Source organism: Crocuta crocuta, unplaced genomic scaffold, assembly GCF_008692635.1.
Source record: "Crocuta crocuta isolate KB4526 unplaced genomic scaffold, BGI_CrCroc_1.0 scaffold1777, whole genome shotgun sequence".
Classification (NCBI taxonomy): Eukaryota; Metazoa; Chordata; class Mammalia; order Carnivora; family Hyaenidae; genus Crocuta; species Crocuta crocuta.
In genome coordinates this window covers 126,179-138,211 of record NW_027532030.1, presented here as the reverse complement: position 1 = coordinate 138,211, position 12,033 = coordinate 126,179, and the positions used below count along the sequence as shown (strand labels likewise).

The 12,033-nt window shown below is 39.0% G+C and overlaps 1 long non-coding RNA gene across 2 annotated transcripts; it reads left to right on the top strand.

The window, feature by feature from the left end:
- Window positions 1-1,324: 1,324 nt before the first annotated feature.
- Window positions 1,325-11,300, top strand: LOC144241660 (uncharacterized). 2 transcript variants are annotated; one of them, XR_013338150.1, is made up of 3 exons: window positions 1,325-1,484; window positions 2,165-2,215; window positions 10,971-11,300. It is a non-coding gene; the product is annotated as an uncharacterized LOC144241660 (long non-coding RNA). The 2 variants fall into 2 exon arrangements; XR_013338151.1 differs by having other exon boundaries at window positions 2,165-2,224.
- The last annotated feature ends 733 nt before the right edge of the window (window positions 11,301-12,033 follow it).

Genomic DNA, 12,033 nt, shown 5'->3' with positions numbered 1-12,033 from the left:
TACATGTGGATGTGGCTCCAAGTACAGACACAGTGCTGCCACTTGGCACTGCGACAGAGGCAGTGTAGGCCGGCAAGCTGCAGGGGCTCTGTGGGGGGTGAACGCACACGTCTCTTGACACGCGTGTCTTCTCCAACATAGAGGCTCTTCCACACGGAACGATTTGATTTTGTGTAGATGACTCCCGGGAGTGCTTATGGGTCCCAGGAACAGCTGAGTCTCCATCTCTGGGAGGACCGTGCCCATCTCCCACTGCTCCACCACCTGGGGTTTTGGAGATTGGCCCCTTGCTGCTAGNGAAGAATCCAAATATGTAAGATTATATGTAAAGACTATATGTAAAAATAGAAGAGATTATATTCTATATATGTTGTGGTCTCCCTGGAGGAAATTCACCTGTGGTGAATCCAATTCCATATGGATTAGAAGCCAGTTTCTCTGGCCTTCTAGGAATATGTCTAGTAAGGCATTTCACTAATGTCCAGAAAGCAAGTATGTCATTTATTGTACATTAAGAGTGGAGCAACGTATTGGATTAAAGAAAGGTCAACACAATTTGGTAGTTGTGAGCATGCCAGCCAGGTTCATTCTTCACCTCACATTGTTGGCACTTAAACAGAATTCTAGAGATTCTTATGACCAAGAGGGGAGAGATGCGTGAGTGTCTGGGAAGAGAAACATATATTATTGCCTATGAGTTGAAAGCTTCAGCATGAGGAAGAAGGTTTAAAAAATCTTGGCTTACATGTGGCTTTACCCAGTTTGAATCTCCTTTCTGTGGTTTACTTCATTGAAGTGTTTTTGGCTCACGTGACTGATGCTGCATATCTGGGACATGACATGCATAAGTTTCAGAACCAAGAATCATATAGATCAGCAAAAAATATATATATTAAAAATTTTATATATAATATATATTATAGACACACAGTAAAATCCTGGATTGTGAGTAACTTGTTCTGCAAGTGTTCTGCAAGATGAGTAGGCATTTCTGATTAATTTTAACTTGGTAAACGAGGGATGTGTTGCAATACAAGGAGTGCATGATGCCAAACGTCACATGACAATTGAGCCAATGGTTCTCTCTCTCTCTGTCTCTGTGAGTCTCTCTCTATTTCTCTGTGGAATTGTGGGTGATTGTCTCCCATGCTCTGATGCTCTGTCTCAGCCACGGTGTTTGGCAGAAATCAGTGATTTTTCAGAACATTAGAAGGTGTCCACAATTGGCACTGGTGTCATTTTTGTCACTTCAAAGCACCTATGAGCAGTTCTTTGCTTTTCCATACAAGAGTAAGCTCAGGAATGCTTTGCTTCATTCTAGGTCAGCTGCCTGCAGATATAGACCCTTTCCTCTGCTGCCTTATTGCCAATTACATTACATAGAGCATATGACAAGAGCTTATTAATACTGTAGTGCAGTCAACATCCGTTAGCGGTAATGATGTCTCTTGTCTCCTTCACACAAGCCACGAAGGTTTTCAAAGGTAAGTACAGGTTAATTTGTTTATTTTTCTTTATATTTTGTATTTTCTCTATTATTTTGTATTATAGTGCAGTATTATAATGATTTTTATATGAATATTTTTGGGTTGTGGAACAAATCATCTGTGTTTCCATTATTTATTATGGAGAAATTGGCTTTGATAGACAAGTGCTTTGGATTACAAGCATGTTTCCGGAACAAATTATGCTCCTGAACCAAGGCTTTACTGTCTTTATTTTTTCATATTTAAAATAGCACTGGGCATAATTCATATATTACAAAATTAGCTTTAGTGCTTTGGTTATGAGAGCTTTTATAGTATATTAGAGCAAATTTGAACTTCCATCCCCCACTAACTTTGGGGTTGGTAGGACACAAAAGGTTTTGCTCAGACCCTAATTCTGTTTGAAAAATAAAAAAGGGAGAACTATTATAAGCCCTTTCTAATCTCTTTAACAGCAAAAACGATTTCCAGATAAGACATTTAACCACAAATCCTTTGATATCATTTGAGTTCAGTAAGGAAGAGTTTCTTGGCAGCATTTGTTTGAACAGAAATAGCAAGCTTGTACAAATTTTGGGCACAGATTTATTATTAGAACTCTGAAAGAGATGATGATGTCAGATATATTTGAAAACAATAAATGACAATCATGTTATTTCCATCGTTTTATTTCCCAGGGAGGAAAAATTAAGCACATGATGCGTGTTGGGGCTTCAGGACAATACAAGGTAATTTGGGTAAGGAAAGCCCAGAAAAATCTCCCTCTTAACTTCTCTTGTCAAATTGGAGTAGACAGATAGGATGCTTTTTTGAAACACAGACCATTTTCTTACTTGTCCTTACAGGCAAAACATATTAGATGGCAAGTGGTTATTCTGTGATAATTTGTCTGGGCAGAAGCAAACATGTTGAGAGAGAATTTATGACAAAATATTTTTATTTTGATAAGAACCACAAATTAGAGAAGCCAGGAAGGTTCCTTCTCATTTGACAATTTATGAAGCAACAATCTCCAGTTATAGTACATGAAGCCATGGGTATATAGTCTTGGATGGAGATGGTAGTAGTGACAATGAACCAGAGCTGACACCCTGTGGTTCAACACTCCCTCCCTGTTCCCTTGTTTTGCTCACCAATAATCTGCTGTAATTCCTATGGAGTTACTATGGAGGGAAGACTGAGTGACCCATGGAACTCATTAAATCAACTTTTTTTCCCGTAACATATCTTTTGTCTCCTTGTTTTCATCACCTATTCTCTCTTCTCTTGACCAGAAACAGGGCTCAACAGAAGCACACTGGCCTTGTGCAGACCCTTCTTTGGACAGTCTTTTCTTGATTAATCTATTCATCAGTCCTGCATTTCACTTTTTGCCTGCTTGAAATGTATCAAAATCTTTCTGTGGTTGATGACTTCCATATTCCCTTGGCTTTGATTGTTATTAATTTTGTTTTTTCTACACTTGTATTAAATTGGTTTCAGGAGTAACAGAAAGTAAATGTGTTTTTCTAGTTTGCTCTCTTGAACTGAAAATACCTGTTGATTTTAGCATCCAACATCCCCATATTTAAAGAAAAACAACCTCTGCATTAACATTCAACTTTTGTTGGGAAATCACTAAGGACTTAGGATATGGTCATTTCTAATGGGAAAATAATACCTATCTCATGGAGTTGATTTGAGGACTAAATGAGATAATGAACTTGAAAATGATTTGTAAAGTTTAAAGTTGTCTAAGAGACTTGTGTGAGAGGCAAGATGGCGGAGAAGTAGAGAGCTCCATACTTTGCGCCCGCCTGCATCTTCAAAGAAAGAAGGGATGAAGCCATAAGATACTGAACTGCAAGAGCCTGGGAGTAAAAGAGACAGAGTCCACTAAGAAAATAGCCTCGTAGGTGAGATTGCGAGCTGGGGAAGAGAAAAAATAGCCGGGACCCAGAGGCACAGATGGGAGGGAGCACCTTCTGTGGAGAGCTGTAGAGAGACCAGGAGAAGAGACAGAGCAGCTGAAACTGCTCATAGAACTGTCCCCGGAGAAGAGAAAAACCTCGGCCCTGGACGGAGAGGGATCCTATCATCCCATATCTAACTGCAGGTTGTTTGGAGAGAGATTCTATCTCTAGGTGTGGTGCTTTCTTTGGGTTGGGTGCCCCGGTCCCAGGTGGTGCCAGAAGAAACTGCTTCCCTACTCTCCCTACTTGATCCCCAGCTGGGAAGCAGACTGGCCTGTGGGATTACATTTCAGGAGGTATCATTAAAGCGCACAGACTAAGATTTGGGAATGAGGTGGGCCTTGGGACATAGAACATGGCCCACCTTGGCTACACCCGCTGAACAGGAAGATCTGACCCAAAAGAGGATTTACAACACTTGAGTTTAGAAGGACTGGGGTGCTGCCAATTTTTCCCCCATAATCACCAAGGCGGGGCTTCAGGGAGTGGCTCACAGGACCCACAGTAGAGGTGAGACCTGCCTACACCAAACCATGACCATCTGAGCTGAAGAGCTGCTTTTTATTTTTATTTATTTATTTATTTATTTATTTATTTATTTATTTATTTATTTATTTATATTTACTGGAGCTGGGGGCAAGACCAACATTGATGCATTGTTGTGATTAACTCTAGATCAATTCTTGCTATTCAGATATATTTTCCCTTATCTCATTCTTATATCTGCCTTCTGCTGGACTGGGCACTCTGGTCATTGGTTTGCTTAAACAGTCACATTTAATCCATTCTCTTGATGCATATTCTACACCTCCATGGTTACCTTCCTTTCTCTCTCTCTCTGGAATAATCAGACTATATAGTTTCTTTGGTTATCATTATCTTAGTTTCTTTCTCCTGGCCTCCTACCATATTCTCCTCTTTATCTCTCTCAATTTAGCTTTTTAGTGTCTCTGCCTGGTCAATGTTCAATTTAGCTCTCTCCCCACCCCTGTCATTTCTCTCTTCCATCAGCACTGCCTCCACCCTGCTCTTTATTTGTAGCAGGGATTTCTGGTTTTATGCTTTTAGACTGTTCTTTGTCTTTTGTTGTTGTTTTGTTGTTGTTTTCCCTTTTGGTTTGCTTCCTTGTTTGATTTGTCTGTGCGTTTGTGTACTTTTGTTCCCTGTGTGTTTGTCTGTTTTCCTTTTCACGGCTACCTCAAGAAAGAAGCCAAAGTACACATGGTGGAGAGTACCAAATACCATGATGAGTAGGGAAATAAAATAACCAAATGCACAGCAAGAGAGACCAAGGGACACCATTAAAAGAACACTTCCTGAAGGGACAGGCCATGTACAGTCAATGAGCTTCCTTTAATATAGCAAAACTCGCAGGTGCAGAGCCCATAACAAGCTTTTAAAACTTACAAGAGACAGAAAGCTAGCCAAAATGATAAAATGGAAGAACTCTCCTCTACAGAAATCCCAGGAAGAAATGAGACCTAAAGAATTGCTCAAAACAGATATAAGCAACATAACTGACCAAGAGTTTAGAACAAAAAGTCATAAAATTAGTCGCTGGGCTTGAAAAAGGCATGGAAGACACCAGAGAAGCTATTGCTCCAAAGATTATGGACCTAAAAAATAGTTGTGATTAGTTAAAAATGCTATAAGTGAGGTGCATAATAATATGGAGTTGGCCACTGCACAGATTTAAGAGGCAGAGAGAATAGGTGAATTAGAAGACACAATGATAGAAAAAGAGGAAGCCGAGAGAAAGAGAGATGAATTGATCCAGGAGTATAAAAGGAGAATTAGAGAACTGAGTGATGTGATCAAATGGGACAGTATCCGTATCATATAAATTCTAGAAGAAGAAGAAGAGAGAAAAAGTAGCTAAGGGGTACTTGAACAAATTATAACTAAGAACTTCCCCACTCTGGGGAAGGAAACAGACATTGAAATCCAAGAGGCACAAAGAACACCCTTGGACGTAACTTGAATCGATCTTCTGCATGACATATCATAGTGGAACTGGCAAAATATTAGGACAAAGAGAGAATTCTGAAAGTAGCTAGGGATAAAAGGGCCCTAACATACAAAGGGACACCTATCTACTGAACTTGGCAGACCAGAAAGGAATGGCAGGAAATCTTCAATATGATAAACAGAAAATATGCACCCAGGAATCCTCTATCCAGCAAGCCTGTCATTCAGAATCGAAGGAGAGATAAAGGTTTCCTCAAATAAATAAAAATTGAAAGAATTCATCACCACTAAACCAGCCCTATAAGGAATCCTAATGGGGACTCTATGAGGGATATGTTGCAAGGAACACAAGGTACCAGAGACACCACTACAAGCATGAATCCTACAGAGAACACAATGATTCTAAACCCATATGTTTCAATAATAATATTGAATGTAAATAGACTAAATGCTCCAATCAAAAGACATAGGGTAGCAGACTGGATAAAGAAACAAATTCCATCTATTTTTTGTCTACAAGAGACTCATTTTAGGCCTGAGGACACCTTCAGATTGAATGTAAGGGGTGGAGAACTATCTATCATGCTACTGGAAGTAAAAAAAAAGCTGGAATAGCCATACTTATCTCAGACAAACTGGACTTTAAAGTAAAGGCAGTAACAAGGGATGAAGAAGGGCATTCTATAATAATTACAGAGTCTATCCATCAGAAAGAGCTAACAATTATAAATGTCTACGCACCAAATTCGGGAGCACCCAAATACATAAAACAATTAATCACAAACAGAAAAAAATCGTATTGATAAGAATGCGCTAATAGCTGGGGACTTCAATACTCTACTTATAGCAATGGATAGATCAACTAGACAGAAAATCACTAAAGAAACAATGGACCTGAATGACACATTGGACTAGATGGATTTGACAGTTGTATTTATAACTCTAAATCCTGAGGCTATGGAATTCACTTATTTCTCAAGTACAATTTACTGTCAAATAATATGACAAATGGCTTAAAGTCCAGGGTAAAGGATATTACAACAATACACTTCTTTCTCCTTCCACTCATCTTTAGTGTTATTGTTGTCATATGTTTCATGTCTTAAACCCCACAAACATTGATACTGTATTTATTTTAAATAGTCATTTATATTTTAAAGAGATTTTTAAAATGAGGAAAGCTTTCTTCTATATTTACTCATTATCATATATTTACCCACATAGTTGCCATTTCTGGTGCTGTTCATTTCCTTTTGGTAGATCTAAATTTCTATTTGGTATCATTTTTCCTGAATAACCATTATTCTTCTTAAATTCTTTAATAATTCTTGTATCTCAGGTCTGCTGGTCATGAATTCTCTTGGCTTTTTGTTTGTCTGAAAAAGCATTTGCCTTCAGTTTGAATATATGTTTTTGCTGAGTATAGAATTCTAGGTTGAGATAATTTTTCTTTCAGTACTGTAAAGATGTTGTTTCATAATCCTTTGGCTTGCACAATTTCTAAAGAGAAGACTGACGTCATCTTAATTTTATTTCTTTTGCATAATATGTCTTCTCTTTCCCAAACTGCTTTTAAGGTTTTCTCTCTACCATTATATTTCAGCAATTTGATGATAATGTGCGTTAATGTGATTTTCTTTTTGTGTCTTCTGTTAGGAGTTTCCTAATCTTCTTGAATCTCTGACTTTATAATTTTAATTAAATTGGGAAAAGTTTCAGACCTTCTTACTTTTTCAACATTTTAAAAATCTCCTTCTGGGACCTTAAGTACAGATATATCATACCATCCCGTATGATCATAGAGGCCACTGATGTTTTGTCCATTTAGGTTTTTCTCTTTTGTTTTTGATCATTTCTATGGAGATGTCGTCTAGTTCAGTGATAATTTCTTTTGCAATATCTTATCTGAATGTTAATCCCATCTGGTATATTCATCACTTTAGGTGGTATATTTTTCATCTCTAGAAGTTCATTTTGTTTCTTTTTGATATCTTTTATTTCTTTCCTCATCACGTTCTTTTCTCCTATCTTCTTGAGTTTATGTGGTTCATTTATGATAGGTGTTTAAATCTTCTTCTCTTCTAATTCTGTCATTTGTGTCACTTCTGGGCCTTGTTTCATGATTGTCTTTTCTACTGCCTTTGGGCCCTATATTCCTGTTTCTTGGTATGCCTGATGGCTTTTGGCTGGATTCAGAACATTATAAGTTCTACATTACTGGGTACTGGATTTGTTAAGTCCTTTATGTATGGTTGGGATTTGTTTCAGAACATAGTTGAATTACTTGGAATCTGTTTGATTCCTTTGGGGCTTATTTTTAAACTTTGGTAGCATGGATGGAGCAGACTTTATAGTGTAGGGTAATGTCATCTCACTACCAAAAGACCATCCTTATAAGGACTCTACTCACTGTTCCCTGTGCTAGGAAGTCTTTGCACTCTGGCTGGTGGAAGCATGAGATGTCCCTAGCCTTGTGTCCACCCTGGGGATAGTTGGCTCATTCTTTTTTTTTTTTTTTAATATTTATCTTTTTGGGGACAGCACAAGCACGGGAGGGGCAGAGATAGGGGGACAAAGGATCTGAAGTGGGTTTTGCACTGACAGGCTAACAGCAGTGAGCCCGATGTAGGCCTCAAACTCAGGGACCATGAGATCATGACCTGAACCGAAGTCAGACACTCAACTGACTGAGCCACTCAGGTGCCCTGGCCCATTCCTTCCTGAGTATTCTTTCCCCAGTCTTGAGATCCTAAGTGACATAGACACTAGGTATTCTTTAAAAAAGTTGTGTGTGTGTGGCACCTGGGTGGCTCAGTTAGTTAAGAATCTGACTTCGGTTCAGGTCATGATCTCTCGATTCATGGGCTTGAGCTCCGCATGGGACTCTGTGCTGACAGCTCAGAGCCTGGAGCCTGCTTCAGTTTCTGTGTTTCCTTCTCTCTGCCCCTCCCCAACTCATGTTCTGTCTCTCTCTTTCTCAAAAATAAATAAAAAACATTAAGAAGCAAGTTGTGTGTGTGCATGTTCATGTGTACATGTGCTTGAGTGTGCTTGTACATGTGTGTATGCATGTAGGGGGTCATGAATAACATTCAAAGTCCATGAAATGGCAAAGCCTAGTGTGTGTGTCCCTTTTGTCTAAGTTTAAGGATGGTATTAAGGGAATCTACTGACAGTTTATACTACTTTAGAGAAAAACAGTGGAAAAGTATGATAATGAAAAAAGTGCTAAGACTTAAGTATCACTGATTAAGATAAAGTCTTTGGAAAAAAATAGAATAAACTAACAGTGGCAATCTATCTTTCACTAGAATGGACTTTGTAAGTGATTTTTAAATTTCCTGTTCAAATATACATTTTTATTTATTCACCTTTTTCCCACAAATTTATTTAACATTATTGTCAATCTAAAAAACATTAATGCTGTAAAAAAAAATTCTGATTACCTCTCTGTGTTCAAAACATACCACAATAGTTCATTAGTAAGGCATTTAATATTTTTTAAAGTTTTATTTATTTTTGAGAGATAGGGAAAGACAGAGCACAAGCAGGGGAGGGGGAGAGAGGGAGACACAGAATCCAAAGCAGGCTCCAGGCTTGGAGCTGTCAGACCCTGATGTGGGGCTCAAACCCACTAACTGTGGTGAGATCATGACCTGAACTTAAAGCAGGACGCTTAGCTGACTGAGCCACCCAGGTGCCCCTGTAGGAAAGGCATTTTAAATTCAACCAAAGAATGGCAGGATAACATCAATTACTTAGAGCCTGGTATCACCTTGCACTGTTGACAAGAGGAATCCAAAAGTTCATGGCAACTAGTGGTCTAATAATGCATTTTATATTTTTAATGTGTTTTTTAAAAAAATGTATTTCTGAGAGAGAGAGAGAGACAGCGTGAGCAGGGGAGGGTCAGAGAGAGAGAGGGAGATACAGAATCCAAAGCAGGCTCCAGGCTCTGAGCTAGCTGTCAGCACAGAGTCTGACTCGGGGCTCAAACCCATGAACCATGAGATCATAACCTGAGCAGAAGTCGGATGCTTAACCGACTGAGCCACCCAGGTGCCCCTAAGAATGCATTTTAGATCTCAGCTTTACTGTGTTTCCTGTGTGTTCCTGGCTAAGCAATTAACATCTCTGTGTCTCCGTTATGTCAATGTAAAGACAAGGGTAATAGCAGTATCTCATGCAGCTGTTGTGACCTCTAACTGAAATAATGTGCTTATCACAGTGTTTGGCAGATGGTCTGTGCCTCAATAAACGATATTATTATGTTATTTGTATGAGGCATGACAGTATTAATAGATTGTAACACTTTCCCACTGACCCCTGGACGAGTACATTCAAAATAGCTCTCTGAGCTCAGTCCCCTATGAATCAGTCACAGCTGGAAATAAGATGAAGCCTATCTTGCATCAACTTTTTTTTTTCAGTAAACGTCAGTTAATCCAAAGAGAGGAGGATCAAGAGGGTGCATGCTCTAAAAGCACTTATACAACATGCACTGGTCCTCCTCGTGACATTAATTCATTTAACAAACTTCTATTGATTGCTTATTATCTTCCTGGTCTGTTTGGTGAGCCAGCAATAAAGGTCCCAGGAATGAAGCTTAACTGGATTAGGTAGGGTGAGAAGGGAAAAACAGTGAAGTATAATCAAATTGTATAGCATGACATAAAAGTAGATCGGAGTAAAGTATAATCAAATTGTATAGCATGACATAAAAGTAGATCGGAGTAAAGTATAATCAAATTGTATAGCATGACATAAAAGTAGATCGGAGTAAAGTATAATCAAATTGTATAGCATGACATAAAAGTAGATCGGAGTAAGATTGGTTGGGAGCGTCTTCTCTTTCCATTTATGGACTGCCTGGCTGTAGAACTTCCATATACAGAATGAGAAAACCTAGTACCCTAAGAGCACCCCCTGAGGCATAACATTATTTAAGGAATGAGTGGAAGAGGATACCACAAAGGGTGGAGTGTCTGGCTCAGTAGAAGGGAAACCAGCTTTCACACAGAAGGGTAGTCTAACAGTGTCTTAAGCTGCTGAGTGGATAAGCAAAGAAAGTACCCAAAAGCATACATTGGAGTTAATCACATGGAAGTCATTAGTGACTTTCATGAACAGAATTTTCAACAGAGTAGTCTGTGTGGGAGCCAGATGTCAATGCTTTTAAGATGAAATGGGAAAAACAATGTAGGTGATGCCAACAAAAGTTTGATTACGACATGGAGGAGAAAAGTAAAATGAAAGAAAGAATAGGATATTCAATCTTGGAAGGCTTTGATAATTCTTTATTTTGGTTTCTGAGGTGATCATGACAACCCATTGACTGGAAGAAGCCAGTAGAAAGAGGAGAAAGAGATGGAGCTCATGGCAGGCTTGGTCTTTCGCAGGAAGGATGGAAGAAAGACTAGGCATCAATATATAATTATATTGACACACAACATGTATATTTCATACTTAATGCATATGCATGTATTTATTGACTAATATAGCTGGTTAGGTTGCTTGGTGACCCTAAGGTAATAATGACATCAACTTACCTTGCTTTGAACAGAGGCAGAGAAGATCCACAGCCCATCCAGGATGGGGACTTGGCAAGGAGGTATTCAACTGAATGACAATGCAACAAGGGACTCTAAGATATTAGAAAGAGAGCAGTGGAAGTACTGAATTCTGGAATTGACAACAGATGAGTCTGGATTATACCTAACTGATCAAGTTCAGGGGCAATATAGTCCATCTACACCCCTCTGATTATATTTCACAATTGACTTCCTATTTTCCCAAGTCTTCATATTAATACTTGGTTAGGTAACAATGTTACTTGTGTATCCACTCCCATGGCAATATCCACCTACTTAATATATACTACATACGACATACTTCTCATAAAGCTTTATATACTTGGTATTTACCACCTCCTCTTTTCTTCCCCCCATCCCCAGCCCTCAGCCATTCTTCGGTAAAACATTGTAAAGCAACAGAGACTTTAGTACATCAAACATATCAACGTCCTAAGAAGTGGTCCAGATTAACAAAAGAAAGATTTTCCTGTATATGATCTTTTCTGACAAAATGAAAAGACCTGGGGCGCCTGGATGGCTCAGTCGGTTGGGTGTCCAACTTTGGCTCAGGTCATGATCCCATGGTTTGTGGGTTCGAGCCTCACGTCGGGCTCTGTGCTGACAGCTAGCTCAGAGCCTGGAGCCTGCTTTGGATTCTGTGTTTCCCTCTCTCTCTGACCCTCCCCTGCTCATGCTGTCTCTCTCTCTCAGAGATAAATAAAAAACATTAAAAAATGAGAAGATCTAAGCTTTCCTAAGATCAACAGTAAAAGGTACACAAAGCTGCTCAAAGATGCAGGTAAATATGGTCATCATGATTTTGAGAACATTGTATCGTGCAGCCAGGATTGAACTGGATAACTGGGCAGGGAATGGATGAGAGGTTAAGACATAGGGAAAATGAATGGCAGGAGAAGAGAGAGATGGAGCCCTGGACAACCATGAAAGGTGGTCTCTATAAACTGAAAAGCATCACAGTGGGAAAAGTTAAGAAATTCTTTGCATGTTTTCTGAACTCCAAGTGTGTTTACTGTTTGTTAGTGGTAGGATTGT